Source organism: Acanthochromis polyacanthus, chromosome 24, assembly GCF_021347895.1.
Source record: "Acanthochromis polyacanthus isolate Apoly-LR-REF ecotype Palm Island chromosome 24, KAUST_Apoly_ChrSc, whole genome shotgun sequence".
Taxonomy (NCBI): domain Eukaryota; kingdom Metazoa; phylum Chordata; class Actinopteri; family Pomacentridae; genus Acanthochromis; species Acanthochromis polyacanthus.
In genome coordinates, this window is record NC_067136.1 from 5,795,085 (window position 1) to 5,808,006 (window position 12,922).

General features: G+C 42.3%; 1 pseudogene; it reads left to right on the forward strand.

Annotated features, from left to right (window-relative positions):
* The first annotated feature begins 11,838 nt into the window (after positions 1 to 11,838).
* On the forward strand, positions 11,839 to 12,543 carry LOC127532693 (nicotinamide riboside kinase 2-like; annotated as a pseudogene).
* Positions 12,544 to 12,922: the final 379 nt, after the last annotated feature.

Below are 12,922 nucleotides of genomic sequence, written 5' to 3' on the forward strand. Positions count from 1 at the left end.
TTAGAGTCAGAGTCTGTTACTGTGGTAACTGACCGAGAGTTGAAGTTACCCCTCTTTGTGAAACAGGCTAGAGTTACCCCTCTGTCTCAGGGTTAAGTTACCTCGCTTTGTGAAACGGAAAACTCTGAGTTTCCCTCATTTCAGGGTTAAGAAACTCAGAGTTTTCAGTGAACCTGCTTCGTGAAACAGGCCCCAGATCTTCTAGTCGTCTTCCTTCTAGTCGCTGTAAAAAGTCACTCCCTCCTTAAAAAAATAAGGATCCTCGATGCAAAAATCATTGCAAAGGCTCTCGTCCATCGCCTAGAGACAGTCTTACCAGATATTATATCGTCTGACCAAAACCATGTTGGACTCCGTAGTTTTCTCTGGACCCTTGCCTGATCTGACCAGCGATGACATGTTTAGCCGCATGTCGTCGTTTCGCCGCTGGTTGTCTATGTGGTGTCCATCAAACGACGTGGGCTTTATAGATAATTGGAGCTCTTTTTGGGGAAAACCTGGTCTGATTAGGAGAGACGGCATCCATCCCACTTTGGCTGGTGCAGCTCTCATTTCTAGGAATATGGCTGATTTTATTAGTACTCCTAAAGCATGACAACCCAGAGTTAAGACCAGGATGCAGAGCTGTAGTCTTACACACCTCTCTGCAGTTTCCTCACAGCTGTCACCCTCCAGTAATTCAGTTAACTTTATTGAGACTGTGTCTGTCCCCCGACCACCAAAATTCAATAAATTACACAAATCAAAAATATACAAAAGAAATAGTAACCACAAAAATTTAATAAAAATTAATACCTCTATTTCAACAGAACACAGAGACAGGAAAATTAAATGTGGTCTGTTAAATATTAGATCTCTCTCGTCTAAATCTCTGCTAGTAAATGAGTTGATAACTGATCACCAGATTGATTTGTTCTGTTTGACTGAAACCTGGTTGCAGCAGGAAGAATTTGTTAGCCTAAACGAATCAACTCCCCTAGTCATATTAACTGTCATATTCCTGGAATCACAGGCCGAGGAGGAGGAGTAGCAGCAATCTACCATTCTAGTTTAAAACTGAACCAGAGGCCTAAACCTGATTACAGCTCATTTGAAAATCTCACTCTTAGTCTCTCTCATCCAAATTTGAAAACTCAGAAACCAGTTTTATTTGTTGTTATATATCGTCCTCCTGCTCCTTATTCTGAGTTTTTATCTCAATTCTCAGACTTTTTATCTGAATTAGTGCTCAGTTCAGACAAAGTTATTATTGTGGGTGACTTTAACATTCATGTTGACGTAGACAGCGACAGCCTTACAACAGCTTTTAATTCATTATTAGACTCAACATGTAAATAAACCAACTCATAGTTTTAATCACACTCTTGACCTTGTCCTGACTTATGGCATAGAAATTGAAGAGTTAACAGTATTTCCCCAGAACCCTCTTCTTTCTGACCATTTTATGATAACATTTCAATTTAAAGTAAAGGATTGTTTAGCAGCTGAGAACAAATATCATTACAGTAGGTGTTTGTCTGACAATTCAGTATCTAAATTTAAGGAAATAATACCCTCACTGTTTACTTCAGCAACATTTACTGATAAATCAGAAGGCAGATATTATTATTTTACCCCCACAGAAGTGGATTATTATGTTAATAATGCTTCAGCCACACTGCGTACAACTCTTGATAGTGTTGCTCCTGTAAAAAAGAAAGTTATATCTCAGAGAAGACTTGCTCCTTGGTATAATCCCAGCTGCGGACTTTAAAGGAGGCATCCCGAAAGCTGGAAAGAAAGTGGTATTCCACTAATTCAGAGGAAGTGTATGTGGCTTGGAAAAATAGTCTAGTAATCTATAAAAAAGCTCTTCGTAATGCCAGGACAACTTATTATTCATCTTTAATAGATGAGAACAAGAACAACCCTAGGTTTCTCTTTAGCACTGTAGCCAGGCTGACAAAGAGTCAGAGCTCTGTTGAACCTTGTATTCCTTTAGCTTTAACCAGTAACGACTTCATGAGCTTCTTTACACATAAAATAGTTCTGATTAGAGATCAAATTAATCTGGCCCTTCCTACAAATGTCACAGATGCTTTTGAATTGGCTGTTAGACCTGATGAATCTTTAGAATTCTTCACTCCTATATGTCTCTCTGAACTAATTTCAACAGTTTCTACATCCAAACCATCAACATGTCTTTTAGATCCTATCCCAACTAGACTCTTCAAGGAGATTTTACCTTTAATTAATTCTTCAATGTTAGATCTGATTAATCTCTCTCTAGTAACAGGCTATGTACCACAGGCTTTTAAGGTTGCTGTCATCAAACCTTTGCTTAAAAAGCCCACTTTAGATCCAGATGTGTTAGCTAACTATAGACCGATATCCAACCTACCATTTCTCTCTAAAATTCTGGAAAGAACAGTTGCAAATCAATTATGTGAACACTTACAAAGGAATAATTTGTTTGAAATGTTTCAGTCAGGCTTCAGAGTGCATCATAGCACAGAGACAGCTCTGGTGAAAGTTACTAACGACCTTCTCATAGCATCAGATAATGGCCTAGTCTCTATACTTGTTTTGTTAGATCTTAGTGCAGCGTTTGACACAATCGACCACAACATTTTATTACAGCGTCTAGAACATTCAATTGGCATTAAAGGGACAGCACTGGACTGGTTTAAATCCTACTTATCAGATAGGTTCCAGTTTGTGCATGTCAACAATAACTCTTCTGAGCATACTAAAGTTAATCATGGAGTTCCTCAGGGTTCTGTCTTAGGACCGATACTTTTCACATTATACATGCTTCCTTTAGGCAATATTATTAGGAAGCATTGTATTAACTTCCATTGTTATGCAGATGACACACAATTGTATTTATCTATGAAGCCAGATGAAACTGATCAGTTAGCTAGACTGCAAGATTGTCTTAAGGACATTAAAACCTGGATGACTTTTAACTTCCTACTGCTAAATTCAGACAAAACTGAAGTCATTGTATTTGGCCCCAAACATCTTAGAAACTCGCTTTCAAAGCAAGTAGTTACTCTGGATGGCATCACATTGGCCTCCAGTACTACTGTGAGGAATCTTGGAGTTATTTTTGACCAGGACATGTCCTTTAACTCGCACATAAAGCAAGTCTGTAGGACTTCCTTTTTTCACCTGCGTAATATTGTAAAAATCAGGAACATTCTGTCTCAGAGTGATGCAGAAAAATTAGTTCATGCTTTTGTTACTTCCAGGCTTGACTATTGCAATTCCTTATTATTGGGTTGTCCAAATAGCTCTCTCAAACATCTACAGTTGATCCAAAACGCTGCTGCGAGAGTACTGACAGGAGTTAGCAAAAGAGATCATATTTCCCCTATACTTGCTTCTCTTCACTGGCTTCCTGTTAAATCCAGAATAGAATTTAAAATCCTTCTTCTGACATATAAAGCTCTTAATAACCAATCTCCATCATATCTTAAAGATCTGATAGTACCTTATTATCCTAGTAGAACTCTTCGCTCTCAAACTGCAGGCTTACTTGTTGTTCCTAGAATTTCTAAAAGTAGAATGGGAGGCAGAGCCTTCAGTTATCAGCTCCTCTCCTGTGGAACCTGCTCCCAGTTTGGGTTCTGGAGGCAGACACCCTCTCTATTTTTAAGACCAGGCTTAAAACGTTCCTTTTTGACAAATCTTATAGTTGGGGCTGACTGGGTGACCCACAGGGGTTCGGCTTGTGTCTTCATTGCACAGCTGACTCCTTCTTGGACGTCCCTTCGTTCTGCCTCTAGTCATGCTGCTATAGGCCTATAGGCTGCTGGGGGACTTCTCTTGACGCACTGAGCCCTTCTCTATCTACCTTTACATTTAATATGTATACCGTTATTGCAGTACATTCACTCTGTTTCCCCCTGTGCTATTTCTCCGAGTGTCCCTGGTCCCAGAGCTGGATGCTTCAGATCTGTGGTTGATGTTCCACCAGCTGGTCCAGTCTCCATCATGTCCACTGTGGGATGCTGCTGCTGACCTTCCTCCAGCCCTCTGCTTCCAACTCCCTTTTTCCACCAGTCAACTCTGCATTGCCTTCACTATACTGTTATGCTAACTTACATACTGTTTGAATTTTACTGCTAGCTATATATGGAGTATGTTTAATGTCAGAGCCGTACATCATCAGAGTAAACTATGAGTCAGTTTTCAATGTTAGCTTATACTTTGTCTGTGTCACATATCCTGTCATGCATGTATCCAAATGTGTGTTGTGTTTTCCTTGCTTTCCCACCCCTCCCTCTTCTCCCATCCCTCCCCCTTGCCCTCTTCTGTCCTTCTCAACCCCCCGGCCAGCAGGCAGATGGGTCCCCCCTATACAGAGCCGGGTTCTGCTCGAGGTTTCTTCCCTGTTAAAAGGGTGTTTTCCTGCCACTGTCTCCTTTGGGCTGCTCTGGGGGTCAGGCATTTGGGTTCTGTAAAGCGTCTTGAGACGAGTTGACTGTAATTGACGCTATATAAATAAAATTGAATTGAATTGAATTGAATTGACCAGACTGGCTTTATTAAAAACAGGTTTTCATTTTTCAATGTGAGACGGCTGTTTAATGTCATATATCACCCATCGCACCATCCTATTCCTGAAGTAGTAGTCTCCTTAGAGGCAGAAAAGGCTTTCGATAGGGTCAAATGGAACTACTTGTTCTATGCCCTTGAAACCTTTGGCTTTGGCAAGAGGTTTATATCACTGATTAAGCTGCTGTACACATCTCCAGTCTCCTCGATACGCACCAATCATACCTTTTCTAGATATTTCCAGGTCGGGCGTGGCACAAGACAAGGGTGCCCTCTTTCACCCTTACTTTTTAATATCGCCAGTGAACCTCTCGCACTTAAACTCCGTCAAAATGCACAAATATCAGGTATCATTAGGGAAAGACAAGAACAAAAACTATCCTTATACGCAGATGATTTGCTGCTATATATCTGTGATCCGGCGAACTCCCTACCGCATGTTTTTCATATCCTTGACCAGTTTCATGACCTCTCAGGCTACAAGCTAAACCTACAGAAAAGTGAGTTGTTTCCCATTAATGAGGCGGCCCGCCAATACTCATCCTCATCTCTTCCATTTAAGGTAAAGCATAAGTTTATATATTTCGGTGTTTGTGTTACAAATTTTCCAGTCTTTTCTCAGCTAATTTTCTCCCTCTTATAGGTCAGACAGAGCTCACCCTTAAACGTTGGATGCCTCTACCACTCTCTACTGCAGGTCGCATCAACTCCATTCGAATGAATATTCTCCCTAAATTCACCTGTCTATTTCAATCTATCCCAGTATTTATACCTAAATCATTCTTTTGTAGACTAGATTCCACTTTGTCCTCGTTCATTTGGAATGGTAAAACTCACTGAATAGCAAGAAACATCCTTCGACACCCAAAATGTCTCGGTGGTATGGCAGCGCCAAACTTCTTAGCGTATTACTGGGCAGCTAACATCCATCCCATCATGCACTGGCTTTATGAAGACCCGGCGCAGATGCACCATCATGGTATACTCTTGAATCCTCATCATGCCCACCCTCCTCCCTGCCAGCTTTAGTGCACGGCCCAGTCGCCACTCCATCGGCAGGTTTCACCAAAAACAAAGTAGTAAGGTCAAGCATTAAAATCTGGACACAGATACGACGTCATCTCGGATGGCTGTCCTTCTTGAAATCCCCTATTCACTCAAATCACTTTTTTAAACCTTCTTTGTTAGAGAACACATTTACACACTGGCAGACAACAGGTATCAAATCGTTCATTGACTTGTACTCAGATGGTGAGTTCTCCTCGTTTGAACAACTCTGCAGTAAATTTAACCTCCCAAGAAGCAATTTCTTTCGTTATCTCCAAGTCCGTGACTTCGTACACAAAACTATATCCTGGTTTCCTGCCCTACCTCCATGCAACCCATGTGATGTGCTCTTTAGCGTCCTCTGTCATTCAGAGGCATAATTTCTAAACGACGGCTGAATCCCAAACCGCCCCCTACACACTACCCCTACACACTACCCCTACACACTACCCCTACACGCTACCCCTACACACTACCCCTACACACTATCCCTACACACTATCCCTACACACTATCCCTACACACTACCCCTACACGCTACCCCTACACACTATCCCTACACACTATCCCTACACACTACCCCTACACACTACCCCTACACACTATCCCTACACACTACCCCTACACACTACCCCTACACACTATCCCTACACACTATCCCTACACACTACCCCTACACACTATCCCTACACACTACCCCTACACACTACCCCTACACACTACCCCTACACACTACCCCTACACACTACCCCTACACACTATCCCTACACACTACCCTACACACTACCCCTACACACTACCCCTACACACTACCCCTACACACTATCCCTACACACTATCCCTACACACTATCCCTACACACTACCCCTACACACTAACCCTACACACTACCCCTACACACTACCCCTACACACTACCCCTACACACTATCCCTACACACTATCCCTACACACTACCCCTACACACTACCCCTACACACTACCCCTACACACTACCCCTACACACTAACCCTACACACTACCCCTACACACTATCCCTACACACTACCCCTACACACTACCCCTACACACTACCCCTACACACTACCCCTACACACTATCCCTACACACTACCCCTACACACTACCCCTACACACTACCCCTACACACTACCCCTACACACTATCCCTACACACTACCCCTACACACTACCCCTACACACTACCCCTACACACTACCCCTACACACTATCCCTACACACTACCCCTACACACTACCCCTACACACTACCCCTACACACTACCCCTACACACTACCCCTACACACTATCCCTACACACTATCCCTACACACTATCCCTACACACTACCCCTACACACTAACCCTACACACTACCCCTACACACTACCCCTACACACTACCCCTACACACTACCCCTACACACTATCCCTACACACTACCCCTACACACTACCCCTACACACTATCCCTACACACTATCCCTACACACTATCCCTACACACTACCCCTACACACTACCCCTACACACTACCCCTACACACTACCCCTACACACTACCCCTACACACTATCCCTACACACTATCCCTACACACTACCCCTACACACTATCCCTACACACTACCCCTCCGTTTGCGTGTTCCCGTGGAGGGTCCTCCATATTAAGGACCGTCCCAAACCGAGTAGTGCGGAGGGAGAGTGGACTGTTCAGCCCTTAAATAGCGAGTCTGCATCGATGCTCACTCTGGACAACTTTTTCAGGAAGTGCAACGTCGAAATGGAGGAGGAAACAACACATTGATGTGAGTTCCACATGCGTCCTTTATTTCTCCCACGCCTTTTTCACACTGACAGAACATCACAAAAAGAGTGGTGAAAAAAGATAAATCAAAAGAAACAAATCGTCTTCTCTGCTGACGTTTGATTTAATTGTGCACCCCCTGACACCTTAAAATTTGAACACAACTGACAGAATTCATTTATTCATTTGTTGGATTGGAAATGCCAGGTAATAGGATTGGAAAACATGTGGGATGACTTCAAATTATTTGAAGCAGAATGTAGCCCCTACATCATTGCCTGCAACCTGTGCCACAGCGCTACAGCCATGACAGTAGGCGTCTTTGTGTTACCATGGCGATGACGTCTTCCGTTTTCCAGTGAGGCGACAGGGCATCCCATTCCTGACGATCGTATTTATACCCTCCCCCTTCAATAATAGGTGCCCTCCACAGCTGTGAGTGTGACTTCTTTTGGAGTGACACTCGGTAGTGGAGGGGGGGGGGGGGGGGGGTGTAGGGGGCGGTTTGGGACTGAGCTGACATAATAGGATTACTCAAGCACATCACTCACATCTCCCTCACATCAAGACACATTGGGAACTGGATTTGGGTGAAGACATTACAGAGGAATTATGGCAGTCTGTCTTGAAAAGAGTTCATCCCTCCTCAGTATGTGCCAGGCACGGTGCAATACAATGTAAACTCTTGCATCATGTCCATTGGACAAAACAGAAACTGTCTGAATATTTCCCAGATGTTAATCCTTCATGTAATCATAGTAATTTATCTCCCACTACACGCCCATATGTTCTGGTCCTGTGCTAAGCTTCATGAATTCTGGTCTCTCATCTTCAAAACAATTGCAGAATGTCTAAACAGAACTATTGACCCATGCCCGTTCATAGCCATCTTCAGCACTCCTCCAGACCCCCACATGCTGTCTAAGTCTGAAGCAAACTGCATTGCTTTTGCCACCCTGCTCGCCAAGCGCCTAATCTGACTGAAATGGAAAGATGCACACCCACCTACCTTTACTCACTGGATAAGGGACCTATTGCACTTTCTAAAATTAGAGAAAATAAAATTCTCATTAAGGGGCTCCACAAAGACTTTCTATAAAGTATGGAATCGGTTCCATGGAATTGGTTCACAAACAACCAAAAACCTCTAAAGACTCACTACAGCCAAGATAAAGACACAACTCAGCTGCACCAAACCCACTAATCACTGCACACATTAGCACCATGAGCTAACTGTGGCTAAAGAACCACATTTACCAAGACAACTATCCAGTACAAAGCCCTAAAACACACCAAGAAACACATTAAAGAGGATTTTACTGCTGGAAGCTGCAAGCCAACGCCTAAAAAACAAACTAAAGCAACGGAGCCAAACCCGGTTCAGTGAAGAGAAGCAGAGGAAATGTTTGACTGCAGACATAAAGCAGGAAGACACTGAGCTGCTCAGGTGTTCCTGATGACACCAAGCAGCCACCTGGACAGCCAATAGGAACACAGCTTACTGGAAGTCCAGAGGGCTGGCTTAGTGAAGGACATTTAGTTTAAAGTTGAAGCAGAAAGTTAACAGAGAAAGTTGAAAACCACCTTCTGATCCCTGAAATCTCTGAGTTTTCACACAAAGAACACCTGAACATGTCAAACTGGTTCCATAGTAGAACCTTCACTGTAAAACGTCATAGTATAGTGTGCTGCTTAAAAAACATTACAACCGGCTGTTTAGGGTCACCGAGGAACAAAAACAGGACAAATGCTGGTTTCAGGGGATTGAAAGAGTAAGTTTACAACAACACACCATGTGAGCAGAAAAATCACAAAGTCTGTCTTTAGTTCAGCTGAAAATATGAGTGTTTGTATTTTTTATTGACCAAACTTTTCAGGAAGTAGATGAAGAATAACTAAAGCTCTCATGTAGAAGTCCAACTTCTTTTGGATCCGTGTGGAGAGTTTAGTCTTAGACTTTGTGAAGCTGTTGAGTTTTTAGAGTCACATGGATTGTTTTGACATTTAATAACCAGTGTTGGGCAGTAACGTCACTACAAATAGCGTCGTTAGAAGTTTAACTACATTTTTCTGTAACGACGTGGTAGCGTCGTTGTTTACAAAATAAAAAACGTTTCAACAGCTTAGCTGATCTTTTGGTCATGTAGCGCGGTAGCGAACGCAAAAAGCTACATTTTAAAATGATTCATGTTGAACTGCTTGAAGCGGAGCTTTCTGCTCTGCTGCAGTCTCATCTCACACTTTTAAGGATCAGACAGTGACATCCTCTCCAAACGCCGACATGTCTGTGTCGACCAATAGAAGCAGAGGAACTGTTGATGTCGTCATTCAACAATCCCTTCCACTGGATCCACACACACACACACACACACACACACACACACACACACACACACACACACACACACACACACACACACACACACACACACACACACACACACACACACACACACACACACACACACACACACACACACACACACACACACAGACGCTCGCTTCAGTTCACTGAGAGATGGCAGAGAAGGAGTCAGAGTCACCGTGGCCCTACCTAAATAGTTATGAGTTTTTGTGAAAAAACGGAGAAAAGTTGTTTTCCGATGCCTACTGTGCCAGCCCAATGCGAAGTTTCTGTCAACTTCAAAGACATCAACTACAAATCAGAGAACCCATATACAGGTGATACCGAATATGCACAACCAGCAGCAGTTAGCTAACCACCACATGTCAACCGCAGTATAAGATGCACACACAACGAGCTACTTTTCAACATCTAAAATTCGCGTGGCAGTAAATTAATTAAATTAAGCGTAAGGTTGTGGTGGCAGTGTGTGAATGTGTATAAATTGGGGGATTAAATAATTAAACTGATACATATAGGAGGGAAGAGGTATGGGAGAAAACGAGGGAACAGTAAAACCAAAATCTGTCTTCTTCAGTATTACTGTTAACACTAATGAGCAAATGGCTGAAAAAAATAACAGAAAGGGAAACAAAAGTGATGGCATAAATGATTAAATATCTTAATCTTACACTCAAGACCAAAACTGAGTTAAGTAGTAGTGGATACAGCACTTTGGGAAAGCATGGAATGATTTTACATAGATATTAGACTTAAGAAATAAAACTTGATTTAATACCCAAATTATGTATAAAATTGTCTTACTATAATATTGCTTACTTTATATGGAAATGATATCAAATGTAACCTATTATACCCTCCAATGTAAGTGGTGTGTTAATATAAGCTACTGCAACTTAATTATCAGATACATTATGTCTGCAATACAAACTAAAAAGAAAATCAGAACAATGATTTCTAATGTAAAAAGGTTGATTCATTTTAAATAGAGCTCCACATATTCCTCAGTGTATCAACTTACTAAGAACAAAAATGATGGTTTAATAATAAACAAGTCAGCATTTTCTTGTCTCCGTTTGACTGACTTCATTAGTCCCTGAAATTTTTTGGTAAGAAAAAAAGTAACTTGAATGTATTAAGCTACTTTGGTCATATTACTGTAGCTTAGCTTGCTACATTTCTGTGGGTCATAGCTTCAGTGTAGTGAAGCTTGATTTAACACAGAGTAGCTGGTAGCTTAGCTCATTACAGTTTACAAGTAGCTTGCCCAACACTGTTAATAACCGAGTCCTGAAATAAAATTACAGTTGTGGATTTCTGTCATTTAGTCTGGACTAAAGAAATAACAGCATAAACCTCAAACGTCTTTATGAGGAGTCTGGATTGAGGTTTCTCACTTGATAATGATCAAAACATGAAATTTAGGTTGGTTTAAAGGAATATTCCACCTTAAATCTTTGACTGTTGACCTAAAAGGTTGGTTTCAGGAAGTATTCCACCTACAAGGTCCTCACACATCCACCTTAAAGGAACATTCCACCTTAAATGCCTGGACATGCACCTAAAATGTTGGTTTAACCGAGTATTCCATCCAAACTCCTCACAGAGACCTGAGGGGCTGTTAAAAGGAATATTCCACCTTAAATCTTTGATTGTTGACCTAAAAGGTTGGTTTCAGGAAGTATTCCACCTACAAGGTCCTCACATGTCCACCTTAAAGGAACATTCCACCTTAAATGCCTGGACATGCACCTAAAATGTTGGTTTAACCGAGTATTCCATCCAAACTCCTCACAGAGACCTGAGGGGCTGTTAAAAGGAATATTCCCCCTCAAACCTCCACTAGGACAGTCTGTGTAGCAGCGACAGCAGAAAGAGGTCCTCTCTGGGTGGAAGAACGGCGTCTGAGTAGCAGCTCTTTCTGCTCTGACCTTACTCACTAAACTCAAGGTCCATGGAGGACTCCAGTGGTTGATGTTTCCTGCTGCAACCTTCTCTTTTTCAGCTTTCTTCCACATCTGATCGCTCCTGACCCGGTTTTTGTTGATGTTTTTGACCCTTTTTCTGAGCTTTGACCGATCAGAGAACATGAAGTTCATCATCAGCATCGACGGCGTAACCGATGGAGGGAAAACCAGCCTCACCAACCGTCTGATCAAGAGCCTGCCCAACTGCTGCTGGTCCATCAGGATGACTTCTTCAAGCCCCAAGATCAGACTGAAGTTGGTGAAGATGGCTTTAAGCAGTACGATGTCATCACTGCTCTGGACATGGACGCCATGATGAGGAGGATCTACGCGTGGCTGGAGAACCCGGTGAAGTTTGAGAAGTCTCATGGCGTTAATAACACCCTGGACACAGAGATGGTCCTGAAGGAGGAGGAGGAGACTCACATCCTCACTGTGGAGGGCTTCCTGCTTCACACCTACAGGCCTTTGATGGACGTGCTAAACCACCGTTACTTTATTTCCATCCCATATGAAGAATGCAGAAAGAGGAGGAGCTCCAGGAAGTCCACGGTACCAGACCCCCCCATCCTGTTTGATGTCCACGTCTGGACCATGGACCTGCAACACCAGAACATCTGCTCACTGTGGAAGATTACTGAGAGCAGCTTTTAGTGATTTCTATGCAGAACACTGTGATGTTTGCTGAGCTGTGAACTATTAAATGACTGAAGAATATGGAGTATTGTTCCTGTTTATTATTGTTCTCAGGTTTACTGTTAAATGTACAGAGTGCTGCTTACTGTATTTTATTGTATTTTAAAATCACTGCACAGAACATTTCAGATTATTTTACCACAGATAAAGGTACAGACTGTTGTTGTTCACTGTGTATTGGGTAGAACTCATTTTGATTCAGACTGATCAGCACACAGAACCCTGTGATGTTTATGGTTTACAGCTGAGAACTAGCTGCTAAAAGTCCAGAATATTATTTCTTATTTTAGGTGTGATAATTGTCAGTAAACATTCTAAGAAGTGGAAACTAACAGGGTTGTATATAGAGCTGTTCTTGTACAATATTTGTCTCTTAACTGCCCTCAGCATTCTGTGGTTGAGCTAACAGTTTTACAGAACAGACAGATGCTGCAGCTGATGATGCTGGAATTCACAGAAACAAGGAAACAAGTCCATCAGAATTTAATGTTAACAGTCCAAAATGAAAA